This window comes from Siniperca chuatsi, linkage group LG11 (genome assembly GCF_020085105.1).
Source record: "Siniperca chuatsi isolate FFG_IHB_CAS linkage group LG11, ASM2008510v1, whole genome shotgun sequence".
Taxonomy (NCBI): Eukaryota; Metazoa; Chordata; class Actinopteri; order Centrarchiformes; family Sinipercidae; genus Siniperca; species Siniperca chuatsi.
Window position 1 is genome coordinate 21,310,484 of NC_058052.1, and position 8,893 is coordinate 21,319,376.

Here is an 8,893-nt window from a genome sequence, read left to right on the forward strand (position 1 = left end):
GAAACTGAGTCTACTGAGTCTAGCTGACTCCTGCCACCTTTTAGTGGATTTACTCTTTTCATTTAATTCAGTTTTTATTAACATTTACTCATCCAGGGGCTGAGCATGCAGATTCTGTTCCAGCAATGCCCTGCTTCACATTCACAGATGCACACACTGATTCAAATTCTGCACTATTACAGTCTTCCAACGTTTGCTCCGATAGTGGGTTAACTGCCTCACTCAAAAGAACTTAATCAGTGGTTGCTGAGGGAGGGGGTCATTGTTGTTCACTCTATTTTTTAAAACACATTTTCCCAGCCATTTCAGGGTTTCAAAGGAGTCATAACACCTCTCTAACCTCTAGGCCTCTGCTGCTGACTGGAGCTGACAGGTTGAAGTTGTCTGGCTCACTTAACTGCTTAATCAGGAGAGTATTTTGTTCCATGTTAAGGCAAAGCCCAATGTACAATATCTGATTATTTTTTTTAAAAGAGAGATCATCATAAAACAAGGTTTATGATGGTTTTACATGTGGGTACTAAATGGGTTGACATCTTGTGATGTCCAAAAAGATGTCTGCATCTAAGTCAAGTACTGACATGTCTTTGTTTGTCTGAACCTTAGGGAAAGGAAAATGTACGCAGCTGATGGGACTAAAAAAGTTTGAGCTTGTAAGTTTAAGAAACCTTGTCCAACTAACTATGACATAGCAACCCCTTCATGTATATTATTATATTATATATTTTCATAAGAATAAGAAAATGTAATACACCTTTTGCAGTTTTTGAGTAGCCTATTCTTCGCCTTGATTTTGCGCTGGGTAGCAGTTTTGCAGAAGAGGAGAGAGGAGAAAGTATTTGAATATTTTGGTAGTAGATCAATCCTGTATTTTCAAATAATTTGCTACCTCATTTCACAATTAATATAAATAAAATTTGAATTGAATAAAAAAGCAATTAGAATTAAATAAGGAGGCTGCCTGTACTTATTGGTTTATACATCTGTCTATTTAAATTTTAAAATGTGACTGCTGCTGTGGTTATTAATATATAATAGTGATCATAAACAAAATAATCATAATGATTATTGTTATCATTATTTGGTATCATTTATTAGAATTCAAAAATGAACATTAAGTTATTTAAAGTTATTTCCCCTTTTTGTGTGTCATCTATTTTCGCTTGCAGTTAAATATGAAGAAATGAGTTGCAGCTCCAGAATAAAAGCGATTAAAGGAGAGGGGATTATTTTGAATGAGGTCAGTGTTGATGTGAATTAAAACAGCGTCTCCACTGGAGGCCTAGTCACTCAACCAGACAGTGCCGAGGAGGCTTATATTGGGAGAGACGTTAAAATCCGTTTTCTCATCTCTCTCTCTCTCTCTCTCTCTCTCTCTCTCTCGTCTGAGAAAGCCGAGTCCTGAAAGACAAGCCGCATCATCATGCCATTAAATATTTAAGCAAAACACTGAAACTATATGAAAGATTAAGGGTGCATAAAAATAATTAAGGATTATCGCAATGAAAAATGCATGCTCGCTGTAACCTAGGAGTTCATGATATGAACAATACAATATTAATGGTCTAGAGTGGAGGACTGTGCAGGCAATTCTGTAGCTTCATTAAAAGGAATGTGTTTGTGTCTGGTCCAGGAAAGGCTGCAAGCTACAGATACCAGATCAGCCTCCACTGTTTACAGGTCGACAAAACAAACAAAGGTAATGAACCCATACAGTGTAGTAAGGTGTGTGTGTTGAGCGGGGGATACCTTACCACGGGCCTTCCTTTATAAAACACAAAGATATGGAAACCACCCAGCATCTTATATGTAAAATAACATTTTCACATGACTTAAATAACATTGTCACTGTGCCAGAGCCACAGAAGGTCATTTTCAATGCAGGTCGAATACCGGGGATATATTCAGGGCCACAGAAATTAGAAAGCACCAATACCTTAAATCACATTACCATGAACAGACTCCATTTCTTTCACTGAATTATAAAAGCGTGAACAGCCTCATATATCTTTTATGTGCGTGGCCCGTTTTTGAGGAGAAGTGTGCTCATTTCTCGCGGGACATTGATATTTTAACAGTGTTTTAATTATTGGACGAGAGAAGCAGGAGGGCAGGCGCAATGATGAGGTTTCCCCACATCGTTGGTTTTCAACAATGTCAGCTCTTTGACACATTTTCAGGTCATTCCGCGATGAATGAAATACAAATGAAACCCATCGCCTATTGGAATAAGGTATCAATAATTGGCGGCGCAACGTAAAAGGCCGCGACCAGAGAATTTGGGAGATTTGACCTCTCCTGAAGCAGGGGATTAGGGGCAAAACATAATAATGGGAAAGTCATTGTGTCAGAGGATTATGCAACTATCTTTAGGTGCCAGCACAGACCTTATATGATTGAGTGAAAATTTGAAAGTTTCAAAGGTCAGGAAAAAAATTGCATATGGTGCCTTATAGAAACAATGCATTGCGCGCACGTACACTTGCACGCTCTGAAAAATAGCGATTATTACATGTCAATTATTGCATCTTAAATATCTTGTTTTCCTTTAGGATGATGATGTCTTCCAGAGCAGTTTTCTCATAATTTATTAAAATAAATTTCTACTCCATTTATGACAAATTGGACCAGTTACAACAAAATTCCTAAAACAAACCTAATCATAAACTGTTATCCCATCAATATAACTTTCAAGAAAACAATATGATTTTTAAAAGAAATGACGCTTTAAGATTGATGCTTTTACACACACACACACACACACACACACACAAGGTGAAGTGCATGCTGTCAGTGCCTTCTCAGCGAGATGCTCCTTCCATTAGTGCGGGTGACCGCACACTGCGGCTCTGCGCGCGCTCCCCCGCTCGAGCGGCAGATTAGACGCAGATTCTGCCGCTATTATGAATTCAAATAGCTACATCCTCCCGTGATTGAAGGGAACCATTACAATAAGCCACGGGCTGCTGCAGATAATGACACAAGGTATGCACAGCCTTCAGCCGCCATGACAGGATATTGAACGGAGGTGAAAAGTTAACAAAATGATCAAATAGCCAAGACCGTGCTTCCTCAGATGTCACTGGGCCGAGAAATAAAATAATAATACAAGAAAAATATGCGGGCTCTTATAAGAAAGCCACAGCCCCTGAGGTTAAATCACAACTTGACTTTCATTTTAACTGAAACTGTTGCTGAAATAGCAGAAGCAGTCTCCAGTATTGTAAATAATATTTATGCAGCTTGACATGTAGTGGTAACACATGCGTATGTGTTATAGCTTGTCAAACGCAAGGTAATCAATAGTATAAGGTGAAAGGGTCTCCTGTTACAAAGTAATTTCCGGTCCTTTCACATTTATGTCCATAAATGAAGAGGGTGGCCTTGCAGTGCAGTGTCTTTTCTCTCCGCAGCAGACACAGAGGGGCAGCAGCAGCTCCCTAATCATCTCAACAGACTCCCTGGCTCGTATTGTTACTCAGTGGCATCATTTTGCTCAGCAATTATCAGAGTTAGGCTAGCATGTTGTAGCCCGGGCTTCTTAGACTGAAGGGAAAACCTGGTGAACAATAACAGAATCAAACGGGGTGGGGAGGAAACCAGGAAAGCTTCCTCTTCTGCTTCCGTTTAAAGGTAACAAAGGAGGAGGTAAAAGACAACAGTATGCCACTGGGGGTAAATATTTAGCCCTTAGTTCTTCTGTGTAGAGCTATTAACTGTGCATTTGTGGGGTAAAAAAATATTAATATGTTGCAGCTTAGTGTGATTTGCAGGTGAATATGTTTTACCTTGTCATTTAAAACAGCGTAGGCGACCGTTTTTTGTTTTTGTCTTTTTTTTTGTGACAATTTTTCCACACATGAAAATAAATGTAGAGCCAAAGAATGAGGCTGCTCTGTGTTGTTGCAGTAGATATTTATGCTAATATGTGTGAGTGTGTGTGTGTGTGTGTGTGTGTGTGCCTCATGGAGTCGTTCGGCGGGGAGAAATGATAGTCGCATTAACCCTTCAACTTTTATTTCATGGCTGCCTCGTTAAGAAGCTTGTGGATTTAATTACCGGCGGTGGAGGCTGGGAAGGTACAAGGCCCCGTGTCGCCGTGTAATTGGAAGCATTTCTGTCTACACCCAACTTAACATTTTCCGCACATCTCTAATTGTCGAGTACAATTCACACTCATTAATAAGGCGAATTATGTAATTTTCAAAACAGGACTTGGGATGATGGGGGGCGGCGGGGGGGGTGTTGCGCAATAGACTGATAATTCCTGCTAACTTGGAGCCATATTCAGTACAAATACACTACATGGCCCATGCTGCTGCTTATAGGCAAAGCTATAATTAAAACCACATCAATTTTAAAAGGCTCCTTTTGTGCATACATAGCATTAGTGTTGGTGAAACTCTAAGTGGCCACACACTCTGTGCACACATACTATATATTAGCTTGTGAAGTCAATTTCAAAATAGCTATCTTTCAAAATGAGCTGTCAAATCACATCACAGAAACAATATGGATATCAACTCATATGACCCTGTTGGAGCAATGATTTGATGCAAAATGTAGCTTGCACTTAAACATTACATTCATACCTGAAGACCACTCCTTTTCTGTATACTGATAATTATAGCTGTGGCTCCACAATGTATATAATACACGTGTATAAAAAAAAGCTGCATTCATGTTTGATTAAAAAAAAATCAACAACTACTGCTACTGCCAGTCTTGCTACTGCTGAATAGTAAGACTGGCAGCAACATTTTTCTTTTTTCACACTTATGTGGTAACCTTTCCATTAAGGGCCTTGGAATATAAATTAGTTTGACTATTGTAATAGGCTGGATGTCTTCTCCGTGGCTACTGTATGGCTGTCGTCTTCATTAATTAACTCCACCCCTTCTGTCCTTATCAGTTTCCTTCTATTTTTATTCACTTCCCTGTTCTCTCTCCTCCATGCCCTCCATGCATGCCAGGTATCAGAGCTACGTGGCTTTTTCAGTTTGCTCACACAGTTATATCTTCTCTCTCTCTTGTTTTAATCACCATTCACTAACCTGCGAACACTGTGTGAATGGCAACATGTAATTGGCCACACTTCATTTGCTCTTTTAAAATTGGCTTGCGTTAAAGGCAAACAACAAAGACAGGCCCCGCCTGGAATAGAGAAATCACACACGGTGACAGTCGTGGCGAGGCGAGGGCCGAATACTGCTACAAATGAAGTCCTCAGCCACAAGACTCCATTAAAACGTCGCAATGTGATACCAATCTGCAACTTTATTATTGCCGGGCCCACTTCCCCCACACCAGCACTGTAGCCGCCGCGATACTCCATTCTGCATTATCAGAAAACACAGTCATTAAAAAGCATTTGACCTTTTTGTAGCGAGTATCGAGAAATTACCTTTCCTGTTTGGTTCTCATCCCCCTTCTTCCCACCTTGTTCGGCGAATAAATCACTTCACGGTAAATTGTAATGCAACTCCTCCTTTGCTCTGAGTGGCGTTAGGTTCGCTCTGCCTCGACAGCGCCCGAGGAGATACCGCCGTAATTAAATGTTACATCTGCCAATTGTTTCACAGGCACAATGAGGAGGGAGGGGACGGCTGGAGAGCAGAGGAAGAGAGGACGGGGGATAGGAAGCGGAGGAAGAGACAAGTGGAGGTGAGACAATGCTCCAGGGTGGACTGTTTGAAGAGAAGATTGCAGAGGCCAGCCAAGGCAAAGGGAGGAGGAGAAGGGAGTAGACAGGTAATAGGAGGAGAGGAGAGATTCTTGGCCTCACATTGAGCATCTCAGTGTCATCATCCTAGTCTGTATTGATTTGATGTTGTGTGGGTGTGTGTGTGTGTGTGTGTGTGTGTGTAAGAGTGTGAGTTTGTGTGAAGGAGACAGACAGATGAAGTGTCAGAAGCGTAACAGCGTATCCTAACACTTTGAAATCCTCTGATCAGACAGCAGCTATCTCAGATATCTTGGCCTCGCTGCCTTTCACTGACACCTGGAAACAAGGTGCCTGTGGCTTGTGTGTGTGCGTCTGTGTGTGTGTGTCTGTGTGTGTGATAATGAATATTTATTGTCTCATGGTGCATCTCATCATACACCTCAGCATCCACTGACACACACATACACATCCAGTGACACACACAGCTCCTCCCCAGGTCTACAGAGCGAGCCTTTGTTTACCCCTGGTGAAATGAAAACTGCTACGGGAGTTGCTCAAGTTGTTACATATCACCCTGTGAGCAATTAGCAAACTGCACAGGGGGTGGAGGAAAAACATACACCATCCCACATGACACCGTCTGTCTATGTGTCTGATTTCTGGAAAGTGCACATGTGCGTATCTCAGTTGGTGTGTGCATGTTTGTCTTGTAGCTTAATTTTTTTTTAAATTAGATTATTTGTGTCCTAGCTGATTTTTTAGATAAAACAGTAGAGTGTCATAGATGAGAAGGGGTATAGAAGTAAATGGAGTGCAGGGACCACATTTAACTTATGATCTGGATTTGTAGGGTCAGTTTTACCCATGTTATAAAAAAAACATTTTCTCACTTATCTTTACTGGTATCAGTCCATGCATACAGTTTTGGGGGTTTTTGCCCTGGTTTTGATATATCTGTTTCTGAGATTTCTGCCGCCATCCCAATACAATGGATGTCAATGGAATTTCCTTTGCGGCACTCACAGCATTGAAAAATGGCATCTAAAAAATTCAGCAACATCTCTCAACAGAATCAGTGTCACTGTTAGTTTTCATTGGGACTATTTAGTAGAAAGCAGCTTCTCCAGAGTGGAGGCAGAAAGCTCAAAACCTGGGAAAATAAAACCAAAACTATCTGCCTTGCTAGATACTGCAGGATGAAAGTGAGAAAATATGTTTTTTGTAAATTGGGTGAACGGACCTCTTAAGAGAAGTGCAAGTTTATGGTGACAAAATTGTAATGTTAGATTCTAGGTATACACCCAGAAAAATTTTTGTTAACATTATTATTTTTTTTTTTTAAGATTTTCAGTCATTTTAGTCAGGCAGCTGTGACTGCTACATGCTACCAATGATCAGTAACTCCAGTAAATACTTACAGTACATATAGTAATATGTAACTACTATGTTGTATTGCATCCCCAGGCTACTGTTACATTAACCAAAGCTGGTCCCCTGTAGCAAATCAACAAGGGGATGTGGAATGGATAAATGGAGGGGTTATGTGGAATAAACCCTGCCTTATGTGCTGGAGGGTAGAGATGCATTTCCATAACAGCGATAAATTGGATTTAACGGCAAATCATCGCCAACAATGGTTGAGGACGCTAAGGGCTGTTGTCTGTCCCACCCCACAGCGAGGATCTACGAAGACCTCTGTTAATTTTTGTGTGCCTTGGTGTCTAAACGGTCTCGTCTCGCTTAAGGTATGAAATCGCTCTGACCGTAAGCACCTTCTCTTTCCAGCCGTGACCTGTTATCCATTTAGTTGAGGAGAGTCAGGGGAGTCCTTGTTTCTCCCCACAGGCGGATGCCAGCACAGACTCAATCCGAACAAGCCCCGCCAGGCAGACTTTGAGCTGCGGGGAGCACCTACCTGTTACACCTGCTACTCAGGCCTACAGGTGCCATGGAGATAAAGAGATACTGGGTACTGGGAGAGTCAGCGGGACATGATCCAAACCAGTTTGCTGGTTTGGTAACAGTAAGTTGTGAACAGCATCACAGACTATTTGCATAGTTATTTTCTTATTTTTAGTAAATTGCTTCTCACGTAAGAAATACCCAAAGACAGAAATTAAGCACAAATGTCCTTGATGATTCTATTATGCAGAGCATCTTGGATGTATTTTTAGTATTCTTTATCTGTACTCCTCGTTTCAATACCAGTTAACAAAGAAATGTTTCTCAACTTGTCAAGTTTGAAGCATTTCACTTAAAAAAAACAGACACAAATTAACAAAATTGTCACAAAAGAAGTCATAGCACTCAGTTTGAACAGGATAGACCTAATACATTTTTTTAAAAGCAAAGAACACAGAGGATGATGACACAAACACATTCACACACAAATATGGACACCTCCCACTGATGATGATAACAAACAGTGATTAGCATGTGAAAAACAACACAGACGGGGTGTAAGCAAGCAGATGCCTGTTCCCCTATTAGCCATGTTGATTAGCCTACTGTCTTAATGTCTTTGTTTTGGTGGATGTGTGTCTCTCTCACTCTTTTCTCCTCTCTCTCCCTGGACGACACACCCAAGGCCACCCTGTAAAATCCTAACTCATCCTAAAGCCAATTCCTGCCTCTTTTACCCAGAAAACAAATACACAATCAAACAACACTAAGCCAATTTCCTCCCTTGCCGAAGCTTATTCACAGACACACTCACACACGCACACACCTCCTCTAATTTCCTGGGGCCGTGGTACTGGCAGGGAGTGTGTTGTAGCACCAACAGAGCTCTGTGTTTGGGGTAATTGCTCTCACTGCGTTAGTATGGAAATCTGCAAATGTGTGACAGGGCCAGATAGCTTCCTCCAATGTTGTTCTGATCCTGCCTCTAGGCCCGCAGCCAAACTATTTTATCTCTTAATGCATTAGAGTGATCTTCCAATTAGCCCACGCTCATAATACTCCCCCATTCCTGGTGGCTGCCTGCTCTGGGCTGCAGAGAGACGGGGAGGGAAGTGTGTGTGCAAGTGTGTGTGTCCACGTGAATGTGTGTTCTGTGGCTTGATGGGATGGGGCGGTGGAGGAGGTTGAGGTGGGCGGAGTTGGCGACCAGGAAAAGTGAAGTGGAGAGGATGCAGTTTACGTGTGTGTAAGTGTGTACGTGCATGCAGGCGTACGAGAGGGGCTGGTGGGTAGTGGGTGGTGGTGTGGCGATAGTTCTGCTTGAGA

At 41.6% G+C, this 8,893-nt stretch overlaps 1 long non-coding RNA gene across 1 annotated transcript; it reads left to right on the plus strand.

Moving 5' to 3' along the window:
* Positions 1-5,647: 5,647 nt before the first annotated feature.
* On the plus strand, positions 5,648-7,660 carry LOC122884065. Its single transcript, XR_006379793.1, has 3 exons — positions 5,648-5,751; positions 7,130-7,410; positions 7,511-7,660. It is a non-coding gene; the product is annotated as an uncharacterized LOC122884065 (long non-coding RNA).
* The last annotated feature ends 1,233 nt before the right edge of the window (positions 7,661-8,893 follow it).